Raw genomic sequence first — 10,985 nt, forward strand, 5'->3', positions numbered from 1 at the left:
GGCTGGTCTTGAACCCACAGGCTCAAGCAATCCACTAGCCTCGGTATCTCAAACTGCTGGGATTATAGGATTGAGCTATCACACCCAGCCGGTACACACATTTTAAGAAAGAAAAAGTTATATTAAAATTGTAATACACAATAAGACGAATACAAGTTATGTTTGACTTCTGCAATTGCAAGAGGTGCTCAAAGTGGTTTGCCATCAGGGTCCAGTCACTTCTGATTATGGTGAACATCTCTTAAAATTTCTTAAAATATGTATACTTTTTGGGGTACCCCTGGTATATTTATCTAAGACCTGAGCTTCAAGCTTTTAAAACAAATTCTGGTTTTAACTAAGTAAAGAGATAGCAATATAATAGTGAGGGAATTCAACCCTCCACTAACAACAATAGGTAGATCATCAAGGCAGAAAGTCAACAAAGAAACACTGGACTTAAGCTGGACTCTAAAACAAATGACTCTCATAGATATATACAACATTGTGCCTCAAAGGTACAGAATATACACTCTTCTCATCAGAACATGGAACATTTTCTAAAATAGACCATTTGATAGACCACAAAACAAATCTCAATAAATTCAAAAAATTGTAATCATTACAAATACTTTCTCACATCACAATGGAATAAATTCAGAAATAAATTCCATGAGGAACTCTCAAAACCAAACAAATACATGAAAATTAAACAATCTTTTCCTGAATAATCTTTGGGTCAACAATAAAATCAAGATGGAAATTTAAAAAGTTCTTGAAATGAATAACAACACTGACATAAGTTATCAAAAATCTCTGTCCAATAACAAAAAGCTGTGCTCAGAAGAAAACATGTAGCTCTTAAGGGCTACATCAAAGACAGAAAGATCAAGTACTGACAACCTGAAGTCACACCTCAAGAGAATAGAAAAACAAGAAGAAACATAACTCAAGACTAGCAGAAGAAAAAAATAACAAAGATCACAGCAGACCTAAAAGAAACAGAAACAAAGGAAAATACTGAATCAATGAAACAAAAAGTTGGTTCTTTAAAAAAGAATTAATAGATCATTAGCTAGATTAATTACAAACAGAAGAGAAAAATTCAAATTAACCCAATTAGAAATGAAAATGGAGACACTATAACTTATACCACAGAAATATAAAGGGCTTCTGAGATTATTATTAACATCTCTATGCAAACAAACTAGATAATCTAGGGGAAATGGAAAAATTTCTATAAGCATACAACCCCCAGCCTTGAATCAGGAAGAAATAAAAACTCCAAACAGATTAATAGCAAGTTGAATGACTGAATCAGTAATTAAAAATCTCTCCCCCCCAAAAAATAAAAGCCCAGGAGCAGATGGATATATGGCCACATTCTGCCAGACTTTCAAAGAACTGACACCAATTCTACTGAAGCTATTCTATAAGATCAAGAAAGAGGGAATTTTCCCTAACACATTAGCCAGTATTACTCTGATACCAAAGCTAGGAACACACACACACACACACACACACACACACACACACACACACACACACACGAAAACCATAGACTAGTATCTCTGATAAATATTGATGCAATAATCCTCAACAATATACTGACAAACTGAATCCAACAGCACATCAAAATGATCATTCACCATGATCAAGTGGGTGTCATCCCAGGGATACAAAGATGGTTCAATATACGCAGGTCAATAAACATGATCCACTACATAAGCACAATGAAAATTTTTAAAACATGATAGTTTCAATATATGCAGAGAAAGTATTTGATAAAATGCAGTACTCCTTGAGGATTAATAAAAACCTTGATATAGTAGGCATAAAGGAATAATCAAAGCCATATGCAACAAACTCACAACCAACACCATTTTGAATGGGGAAAAGTTGAAAACATTCCCACTTCATGTTTATCATGGCAAAACTCACAATAGCAAAGATGTGGATTCAATGTTATGTGTCCATTAACTGACAAGTGGATAAAGAAAATGTAGTGTACATACTTATATGCCACAAAATACTATTAAGCCATAAAATGCACAGAATGATGTCTTTTGCAGCAACTTGGATAAAATTGGGGACTATTATCCTAAGAGAAGTGCCACATATGCCACATATTCTCATTTATATATGAGCACCAAGTTGTGGGTCTCCAAAGGCAGAGAGAATGGTACCATGGACATTGAAAACTCAGAAGAGGGAGGGTGGGAAAGAGATGAGGGATGAAACATCAACTATTGAGTACAGTGTGTTCTACTAGGAGTGATGGGTACACTTAAAGCCCAGACTTCCTCACCACTATTCAATATACTCATGCAACCAAAAATCATCTGTACCGCTAAAACTATTGCAATAAAAATTATACAGTAAACATTATTTCCAGTTGTGTCTGTGATGGTGCTTCTAGATGATATTAAAATTTGAATCAGTAGGCTGAATGAAACAGATTTCCCTCCTTAGTGTATTCAGACCTCATCCAATCTGTTAATGTCTGAATAAAATAAAAATCAAAGTAAGGAAGAAATCTGTCTTTCTGCCTGGCTGTCTTTAAGCTGAGACATGGATCTTCTCTTTTTTCCAGACCTGAACTTAGACTGGAACTCACACAATTAGCTGCCCCGGTTTTCAAGCCTTTGGGTTTTGAGTAGAACATTATCATCAGCTATCTTGGGAAGCAGATCATGGATTTAGCTCCAAAATCCCTTGAGAATATACATGGTTATAAACATTTCCAATGTGCCTTTCACAGGATGCTTCTTTATCCTGGCAAATGGTCTAATGTCTAAGTGTTCAATCTGTGACCAAGTGTTTCTTCTACAAAATACATGTTTATAATGACAGAAACCCTCAGTGCCCTCATCTTACCTGTGTCCAGTTTACTCTTGCTACTCTCCAAGAAAAACTTTGCCAGGAAAGAAGTTAATGTGGCCGTGTCCATCAGGTGAGATAGATACGAAGCAATGCAACAAAACAAGTGAAAAGACAGAAGCAGCTTATGACTTAAAGTTTCCCAAATGAAGAGGGGCACTTGCCTGTAATTCTGGCTACTTGGAAGGCTGAGGCGGAAGAATTGCCAGAGCCCAGTGGGTCGAGGCTGCAGTGGTCGGGAGTGGCCACTGCACTCCAGTCTGGGCGACAGAGTGAGACTCCAACTCAAAAAAAAAAAAAAAAAAAAAAAAAAGCCAAAACTTTTATGGTGTGCAGGGAGCTACCAAAGCTAATTATTCATGAAGAATTCTAACTGATGGGTTTAAAGCAAGTAGGCATTCCATGAAAATACACCGTGACTGAGTAGCTGTCACTGTGGCATTTCTTGGTGGTACATGCAAGTAATTGGTTATGCCAGGTTGGTTGTATTGTTCTCTCTCATTGCAAATGGTTACCAGGAAGTGGTTGTATAAGACAGATATCTGAATTTACCACACTGGGGAGACTAGAGAGGAAAGAGAACTGGAAAGTGTCAAGATTGACTGAGCCCTGGTTCTGGTATATACAAATCAAACATATTCAGAATGAACATTGAGGCAATATATAAGTTATAAGAATTCATACATACACACACATATATCTTATTTGTTTTGCTTCTCTGGAGAATCCAGGCTAGAATAGACATTAATAGATATTTCACAAAGCATTTCAAAATTGTTAGTAATATACACCTTGCAGGAAAGAAGTTTGATGACTATAAAAATATGGGAAATCATTTCACAAGACAAAGTAAGATCAAACTTATTCTAGAAAAAATTTCCATAGTTAAAGAGTGGGGATTTTCAGGCAAACTGAAGAATTTATTGAGAATTTATTAAGCCACCAAAATGAAGAAGGTATTCCTCTGTATGCCAGAAACATACAGGCTAGAAATAATATGCACATTCTCGTGCACATGTGTTCAGAAGAAAATTGCACCAGAAGGGGGAGTGTGGGAAAGAGGTGAAGGTTAAAATATCACCTGCTGAGTACAGTGTGTGCTGGTAGGGATGATGGGTACACTTAAGCCCGAACTTGTTTACCACACCTTCCATGAAAATGCTCACACAGCAGACAACCCAAATAAATGTACTGTAATATGATGAATGATTGTGGGCTATCTTTGTAGGAGAGCATGAGCTAGAAATCATACGAACCTCCTCATGCGGAAACGCCCTTAGGAAGAACCAATTCCTCACTGACCATCAGAGATTGAGTGAAAAAAGGCTACAAACGGAAGAAATGTGAGCACTCATTTTGTCAGAAGTCAAGTCCCATGCCCATTGGAACTCACAAAACAAAATATCAAGAATACAATTAGTTGTGTGACCGTGTTGTGAAGTCTTCCCAACATATTGAATACTTTTATAGTACAAAGTAACCTAAAATCTTCCAAGAAACTACTATCTCCTTGGTACTGTGGCAACACAATGTTCATATGAGTGAAAATATATTCAATGTTTAAAAAAAAAATGACACATAATTATTTACCTGCTATGCTAGCAAATGCCAGTATAAAAAGGGGTAAGGTTATTGTTACTGTACTACATCAGTGTTTATTTTCTGATGCTTTGTTCTTATTTTCTGATGCTCCATGATTTATTTTATCATTTTTTTTCTGTTTGAAAAATTTGCTTTAGCTGTTATTTAAGGATAGATCTATTTATTCTTTTGTCCTCCTTCCTCTGAGAATGTCTTTCCTCTCCTTCATTGATGTAAATACTTAAGCTGGAATGATTTCACACTTGACTATTTTTTTCTTTCAGCACTGAAAAGAAATGGTCTTACTTCCTTCTAGTTTTCATTACATGATAAATCTGCTGACATTTGAATGAATATTCTACTCTAGGTAATGTATCATTTCTTTATGACCACATTTGAGTTCTTTTTTAAGTTTTCAGAAACTTAATTATGATTCACCTTGACATAGATTTCTGTAAACCTATCCTATTTTGAAGTCTGTTCAACTTCTTATATTTGTATCCCCATATTCTTTATCAAATTTGGGGATTTTTCAGCCATTATTTCTTCAAATATATTCTAAGCCTCTGATTCTTTTTATGTAACTTCTCAGACTCCAATAAAAGAAACATTGCATCATTTTTAAAATTATGCCTCTTTCTTTGTTTAGATTTTTCCCAAACTAATTTTTTTTTTCAGTCTAGAGTATGTGAATTGTATTGCTCTGTCCTCAGTTTCACTGATTCTATCATCTCATCTTTACTGCAATTACATCTAGTGAGATTTTTATTTGTAATTGTAAATTTTATCCTTTTAATTTTTTGTGGTTTACTTGTATAATTTTTTCTATTTTTTTCTAAATTTTATTTGTTTCAAAAATTTTATAATTGCTTGTTGACACATATTTATGATGGCTGCTTTAAATTTATTGTTAGGTATTTCCAGTTTTGATTAATCTCAGTGTTGGCATGATTGACTTGCTTTTTTTTTTACTCAATTTGTGATTGTGTTGGTCCCTAGTATGACACATGATTTATGGTTTTATCTTGGAAATTTGGGTTATTATATTAGAAGATGTTAATTAAATCTTTATTTTAGCGTGCTAATTCCCCTCAAGTTTTGTCTTTTTAAGTCCTGATCTTTTGTTATGTGTTGTAGTTCCAGATAAAAGTGAGTTGTCAGATGTCTTGTAGTACTAGTTGTCGCTTTGGCTAATTTTGCCATACTGTGTCACCCACTGGTTAGTGCTGGTGCAGTAAGGGCGTGTTTTATCTCCTTCTAGATGGAGAAAGGAAGTCACACACTGTGGAGATGAAGAGTGCTTCCCAGACTGGAATATTTGCTGTGTTGGATCCCCCAGTTCCCCATGTCTTCTTTAAGGAAGATTAGCTTACGTGTGGTGTGAAAGGATTGTGCTTCACCAGGACTTAAATGACAGTGAGCTCCTGATGTTTCTCTATCGTTAGGCTAGGATTGTCTGATGGTGTTGTTGGGGCTTTCAGTCAATCTAGAGAAGGAATGAGCTTCCGTGTATCATTTTCTGTTGCTATATTGAACCTGGATCACATTATAGTGTTTTCTAGAAGAAGTTAAATTGCTCGTTGCCAGGTTGTCTCTTGAACACTTTAGTCCCTAGCAAATTCACCTTTTCTTTCCAACTCGGAGTTCTCCTTTAGTTGACTCTTGTATTAGTTCCAGGATTCACCACTGTATTTAGTAGATGAGATAAATCACTATATGGCATATTGTTGAGATTAGAAATTATAAGATACTATTTTTATTAATTGCCTGGCATGTGTCCATATTATGTTTTTTCCACATTTGTGATTGTCTATTTTTAGAAAAATAAACTTTATTCCTTTTAGATCTGTTTTAGGTTCACAGAAAAATCGGAGGGAAATCAAAGAGATTTCTCATTTATTCCCTGTCCCCACCCCCACAACACAGATACACTGCTTCTGCCACCAGGGTAGTATATTTGTAACAAGGGATGAATCCAACTCTTCAACACCTCGACACTTCATTATCATCCAAAGTTTATAGTTTACATTAAAGTTCTCTGTTGGTGTGGTGCATTTACGACTTTTGATAAAACTACAATGACATATATCTGCTTTTATGGTATCATACACAGTAGTGTTTCATTGTTCAAAAAATCGTCTGTGCAAGCATTGATCTTTCTGCTTTCTACATACCTTTGCCTCTTCTAAAATGTTATGTAGTTGGAATCCTACAGTATGTAGTCTTTTTCAGATTGGCTTGTTTGTGGTTGCATGTTTTTTTATTTCTTCTTCATATAACTACAATTCCATAATTCAATTAACTGCAGAGACAAAAGAAAGATAACCCTGTCTATACTGTGATGAAAGAGCACCAAGGTATGTATTTCAATATGATAATTTACAAAAATTTCTTTCAGTCTCAATAACTTTTAATATAGTTTACAAAATCTCTGTCTGGTAAATTTTAGGCCAACTGAAGTTTTCCTACATAGTACCTAATGCTAAATGTGTCTAGCATTGATAATGCTAATTACCAGTTTCTCATCAAGATATCAATGTATCATTGTCTGTAGTGTGTCCTATTGTGAGTTTTATGCTATTTTCATTAATGCAAGTGCTTCATGTAATACATCAACTTAAATATTTTCCAATATTTCATATGGTTGAACTGTGTTAATTATTTAATTTTAAATTCATTTTTAACTGAATTTTTGTTGTAATAACTTGATTCTTAATGTCAGAATAGTGTTTATGAATTACTTGCTTTACTTCTTGGGTCCTTCAAAAATAATTAATTTGGGGTTAAATTTTTCTTTCAATAATTTAGTAAAAATAAATAGCTAAATATAGAAAAATTATCTCCATATACTTTCAAGTTAGAAGGTTTTAATTTCTCACTTTAATTAAAAAGTTTCTTTTTTTCTTTTATATCTATGTCCAAATTTTCTTATTTTTAATAATTTATTTTAAAGATGTGGGGTATACTTTAGGAATAGTTAGATAAGAGGTTACTGTACAGTAAAGTTTGGGCTTCCCTTTGGCCCCCACTTATCTTGGTTTGAAATCAGGTATGCTTATTGATGTTATATGCTTCCCTTCCCCTGGAAGCATCATGCTACTACCAATCCCTTTCTTTTAATATTATGATAAGTGTTCAGAGTCCATTTATGAGTGAGAACATGTGATAATCAGTTTTTTGTTTCTGTGATAGATCACTGAGTATGATGGACTCTAAATCCATCCAAATTGCTGTGAAGTCCATAATTTTGTCCTTCTTTATGGCTGTGTAGTATTCCATCTTATATATGTTCTATTTTTTGTATACAGTTCACTTTCAATGGACAGCACAGTTGGTTCCATGTTTTCCTATTGCAAATAATACTGCAATAAACATGTGAGTGCAAGTATCTTTTTTACAGAAGGATTTGTGTTCCTCCGTGTATATTTCCAGAAGGGGAATTGATGGGTCATATGGAAGGTTGACATTTTTTTCATGAATCTGTTGACTGCTCATATGTCTTCTTTTGAGAAATATCTATTCATACTCATATCTTTTGCCCACTTTTTAATGGGGCTCTTTGGTTTTTGTTTTGTTTTGTTTCCTTTTGGCATGTTTGAGTTTCTTGTAGAACCTGGATGCAAGGCCTTTTTCAGATATACAGCAGACAAATATTTGTTTCTCATTCTGTGGCCTCTCCCCCCACTCTCTTGATAGTTTCTTCTGCTTTGCAGAAGCTTTGCAATTTGATGAAGTCCCACTTGTCCATATTATCTCTTATGACATGGGTATCGGGGGTTTTGATCAGGAATTGGTTGCCTATTCTAATTTCTGTAAGGGTGTCTCCTATATTTTCTAAGATTCTTATAGTTTGAGGTGTATGTTTAAGTCTTTGATCCATTTAGAGTTGGTTTTTGTGTATGGTTATAGGTGGGGGTACTGTTTCATTCTTCTGCATGTGGTCAGTTCATTTTTTCCAGCACCATGTACTGAATAAGTTCTCCTCTCCCTAGTGGTTTTTGATGAGGTTTTGTTGAAGATGAGTTGGTTGAGAGATTATGGTTTTGCTTCCAGAATCTCCATCTTGTTTCATTGGTCTATATGCCTGTTCTTGTAACGGTACCAGGCTGTTTTGATTATTGTAGCTTTATAGTAAAGTTTAAAGTCTGGAAGTTTGATACCTCCTGTTTTGTTACTTTTGCTAAAGATTGTTTTGGCTCTTCTTGGTCTTTTATGTTTCCGTATGTATTTCTGTATTGTCATTTTCTGGTCTGAGAAGAATGATATTGGTATTTTAATGGGTATTGCATTAAATCTATAGATCGTCTTTGGTTGGATGGACATCTTAACAGTGTTGATTCTTCCAACCTATGAACTTGGTATATTTTTCCATTTATTTGTGTCTTTTTAAATTTCTTTTCTGATTTCTGAAAATCAAATTGCTCTAGCTAGGACTTCCAACACTATGTTGAACAGGCAGAGAAAGAGTGGGCGGCTTTGTCTAGTTCCAGTTTTTAGGGAATATGCTTTCCATTTCTGTCTATTTAGCAATATATTGACTGTTGGTTTATCATAGATGGCTCTTACTCTTTTGATGGATGTTTCCTCTATGCCTAGGTATTCAAGAGTTTTTGTCAAGAAGAAGTGCTGGATTTTATCAACAGCTTTTTCCGCATTGAATGATATAATCACGAGGCCCATTTCTTACATCTGCTGATGTATTTAATTATAATTATGATCTTGCAGATGTTGAGCCAGCCTTGCTTACTGGGGATAAAGCCTACTTGGTTTTGGTGGATAAATTTTGAGATATGTTGTTGGATCCAATTTACTAGAATCTTGTTGAGAATTTTTGCACCTATGTTTATCAGGGATATTGGCCTACAGTTTGCTATCTTTGTTGAATCTGTACCCAGTTTGGGTATTAATATGATTTTAGTTTCATAAAATGATTTGGGGAGAGTCTGTCTTTCTCAATTGCCTGGAATATTTTCAACAGGATTGGTATCAGCTCCATCTTGTATGTTTTGTAGAATTTTGCTGGAAAGCTCTCTGGTCCAGGCCTTTTTTTTTTTGGTAGTTTTCTTATGATAAGATCAATTTCCTGTGGTGTTGTTCTATTAGGGCCTCAGGTTCTTTTTGTTTCAAACTTGGGAGCTTGTGTGATGTCAGCGAGTCCTCCGTTTCATGTCACTGTGGTCTGAGAATGTGCATGACAGTATTTTGATCTTACAAAATTTGTTTGTGCTTGATTTATGGCTAAAGATATGGTCGAACTTGGAGTACATTCCTTGTGTTGATGAGTAGAATGTATATTCCATGGTTATTGGGTGGAATGTTCTGTAGGTATTTTTAAAGTTCATTTAGGCAAGCATCAAGTTGAGGTTTTGGATCACCCTGTTGATTTTTTTGACTCAATGATCTATCTATTGGGTTATTTTAGTTCCCAATTATGATAGTGTTAGAGTCAAGATTTTGGGGGGTTTACTTAGTAACTGCTTTATAAAGCTGGTGCTCCTGTGTTGGGTACATATATGTTTAGGATGGATACTTCTTGTTGACAGATTGAACCTTTTATCATTATGTAGTGGTCTTCTATATCTTTTTAAATGTTTAATACCTTAAAGGCCATTTTATCTTATATTAAAATCACAACTGCTGCTTTCTTTAGTGTTCCATTCACCTGAAAATTTGTTTTCCATCTTCTAACTTTGAGTCTGTGAGTGTCCATTTTGGTGAGACATGCTTCCAGGACACAGCATATTGATGGATTTTGTTTTGTTTTTTATCCAGTTACCCATTCTATGTCTTTTCAGTGATACATTTAGTCCATTCAAACTCAGGCTGATTTTTGAGATTTGAGAGTTAATTCTTATTACGAGGCTCTTATAGAGTTGTGTTGTTTTTACTTGTTTTCTTTTGATTTGGGGGTTGATATATGTGTGTGTTTTCAATCTTGCAGCAGTCACAATACATGCTGTGTTAGTTCTCTGTTTTCCTGCATTCTTGGGAAGGGTATAGCTCTTCTGCTTTTTGTTTTGTTTTGTTTTTGGAGGGTTTTTTTTTTTTTTTTTTGGTGTTTGTTTGATTTGTTTTGTTTTTTTCCTTCTTCTGTGCTTAATAGCTTTTTAAGAGTCTCTTGTACAACTTGTCTGGAGGCAGCATAAACTCTTATTGATTCAATGTCTGGGAAGAATTTTAATTCTCCATCACTGATGAAGCTTAGCTTAGCAGGGTAGGAAATTCTTGGTTGGAATACTTTATCTTTGAGAACTTTGAAGATTTTTTTTTTTTTTTTTGAGTTGGAGTCTCACTCTGTTGCCCAGACTGGAGTGCAGTGGTATGCTCTCGTCCACTGCAGCCTCAACCTGCTGGGCTCTGGCGATCCTTCTGCCTCAGCCATCCAAGTAGCTAGAACTGCAGGCATGTGCTACCACGCCTGGCTAATTTTTGATCTATTGTAGAGATGAGGTCTCACCAAGTTGCCTGGGCTGGTCTTGAACCCATGGAGTCAGGAAATTCATTCACCTTGGCTCCCAAAGTGTGGGATTACAGACTGAGCCACT

Source organism: Carlito syrichta, unplaced genomic scaffold (genome assembly GCF_000164805.1).
Source record: "Carlito syrichta isolate Samal-C Ts95f unplaced genomic scaffold, Tarsius_syrichta-2.0.1 Scaffold301543, whole genome shotgun sequence".
Classification (NCBI taxonomy): domain Eukaryota; kingdom Metazoa; phylum Chordata; class Mammalia; order Primates; family Tarsiidae; genus Carlito; species Carlito syrichta.